This window comes from Dipodomys spectabilis, unplaced genomic scaffold (genome assembly GCF_019054845.1).
Source record: "Dipodomys spectabilis isolate Male_0828 unplaced genomic scaffold, ASM1905484v1 ptg000069l, whole genome shotgun sequence".
NCBI lineage: Eukaryota > Metazoa > Chordata > Mammalia > Rodentia > Heteromyidae > Dipodomys > Dipodomys spectabilis.
Window position 1 is genome coordinate 13,457,886 of NW_024870746.1, and position 2,671 is coordinate 13,460,556.

General features: G+C 38.0%; 1 pseudogene; it reads right to left on the minus strand.

Annotated features, from left to right (window-relative positions):
* Positions 1 to 1,447: 1,447 nt before the first annotated feature.
* Positions 1,448 to 2,187, minus strand: LOC122109668 (annotated as a pseudogene).
* Positions 2,188 to 2,671: the final 484 nt, after the last annotated feature.

Genomic DNA, 2,671 nt, shown 5'->3' on the forward strand with positions numbered 1-2,671 from the left:
CTTCTGCTCATGAATGGGATTAAGACCCTTATAAAACAGGCTTCCTGGAGCACTTTCCTTCTGGCTTGCTCTGCCATCTTCTGCCATGTGAAGACACAGCAGTTGTCCCCTCCAGAGGATGCAGCAGCAAGGCACTATCTTGGAAACAGTGGAACCTGGTAGTGCCCTGATCTTGAACTTCTTAGCCTCCAGAAATATGAGGAAAACAAATTTCTTGACTTTATAAATTATTCAGTCTCAGGTTTTTTTCTTATAGCCACATAAAGTGGACCCAAACTCCCAATCATGAACACTAAATTCACTTTCTTTCTTTTTGACCTTTCTGACTATTCTGACTTTTCTCAAAGTCTCCTTACTGAGCCTCAGTGACAGACTTTTTCTAGTTTTTTCTTCTTAATATTTTTGGTTGTTCATTAAAAAAAAAGTCTTACTCTTTCAACACCTTAAATGCTGACATTCTCCAAGATTCCCCTGTTCAACTCCTCCCTCATTTTGAACTCTGCTTAGACAACACCTGTATTCATTATTTTCTCTGCTTTCCACATATTAATTCTGTTCTAGTCACATCTCATGCGACTACAAACAGATGGATACTCAATGTCCTGCTAGCTGTCACACGGGCAATCCAAAGTTATTTTTATCACAAACACAACATAATTTTCTCTTCCCATTATTACCCCCTCCCTCTCTTTTCAGTTTCAGCTAAGGATAGTCATCACCAATTCCACTGATCTTCACTGATCAATTTTGACCATTGCTAAGGTTCTGTTATTCTAGGTTTTCTCCAGTAGCTAAGCCACAGCACTCTGAAAAAGCAATCCAATATCAAGTTCCTAAAAAACCTCATTGCATTGTTATCTTTTATCTCATTCTGAGCTTCTGACTTTTTGGAGTGGGAAGCTACTGTTTCTCTGGCTCTCCAGACTGCAGATGGCCATTGTGAACCAATCTAATAAATATATGCATTATCATTAATATATGGGTATATATCATTTATACATATATATTATATAATACCTTATATGCATATGTGTATTATAAATTTAATACATATGTGTGTATGTCTGTTGAAAAGCAAGAGTCATAGTCAGATGTTGTGATGCATGTCTGTGATTCCAGTATTTAGTAGGCTGAAGTAGAAGGATCACAAGTTTGAGTATAGCCTGAGTTACATAACAAGTTTTAGGCCAGGCCATATTACATGGAGAGATTCTTTCTCCACACACACACACACACAAATTATAGGAAATCTCTCAAGTGATGAGATTGGAGGAGATCCTTCCTACTATGAGTAGTCATAATCTTTGAAATATAAAAATAAGGGAAGAAGCATCAGGCTGTCTGCCTTGTTAATTAGTACTTGATGTATACCTTCCAATAACATGTTCATTTTCTCCATTAGTTTGGAGTATCACTGAAAGTATCCTGTTTTTTCCTTTATTTTTTTCAAAAACATTAAAAAGTGAGTATATTTAGCTATATTCAGCTCATAATAGAGCCAATAAGTGAAGAGAATAATAATCACGCTGATTATTGAACTGGTATGAACTGGAAGTAGAGAAAGTTGGTCCAAGGAAGGTAATGGAACTGTGTCTTGCAAGAATTAAAGCTGAGGGGCTCCATAATCCTCTGATAGCGGCTCAATGTTGTATCTATGATTAGAAATGTACATGATAGGCACTCCAGCTATCTTCCAGATTCTTCCTTTAAGGTCACTGTCAACTGTAGCCACATTGTAACACTTGTGCTGAGTTACTCTTTGAACGAAGCAGTTATCTGCATAGGTTCTTTGTGTGTGCATGGTAAACATTCAAATCATGGATCCTTGGCGATTCCTAGAGCCACTCAATACTTCTGCACCAATTTCTCCATTTCAGCCATTACACAGTCAGTTATGCAAGGGATACACTTGACATACTGACAGTCCATCATTGACTGTATTAAATCCAGTTTAGCTTTAATGGAAAAGTTGATAAAGTTGGTATCAACCAGGATGTGGAAAGATGGGCCCAGCTGTGCATTATATTGGAAAAATAAGCAGGAAGGATGTTGGAGGGCTTATTTTTCTTCAGTAAACTGGGATACTTTTTTTTCTTTCTTTTTAGGCTTTAACCTGTTCTTTTAGTCTTTCTCATCCCTCACACTAAGCATTCTTTTCATGGTCGTATACTTCCTTGTTTTCTTTGCTTCCCCTTGAAACAGAAATTGTAGAATTAAATCTCATTTGATAAAAGTCCCTTTTTCCCTTCCTTCAAGTACCTCCTTCAAGTCCCTTCCCTTTCTTCAAGCGCCTCTCCTTATGTCCTCAAAAACACAGGTTCTGCTAAAAGAAGCTTAAGACCTAAGCTCAGAATGAAAATAAACACAGGGATTTCGTTGTAATGTTGAATCCCCACAAATCTGTCCCTGAAATTGGTCCAACTGTTCTTCTTGTTTTCTCCTTTTTAACAAAACTAGATATGTTTCAAATTTCAATTTTTTGGGAGTGGGGATTAGTTGTGGGGCTTGAACTCTGGGCCTTCAGCTCTTCAGCTCAAGACTAGTGCTCTACCATTTGAGCTACAGCACCACTTCCAGTTTTCTAATGGTTTATTGGAAATGAGTCTCATGGACTTTCCTGCTCAGGCTGGCTTTGAACCGTGATCCTCAGATCTCAGCCTCCTGAGTAGCT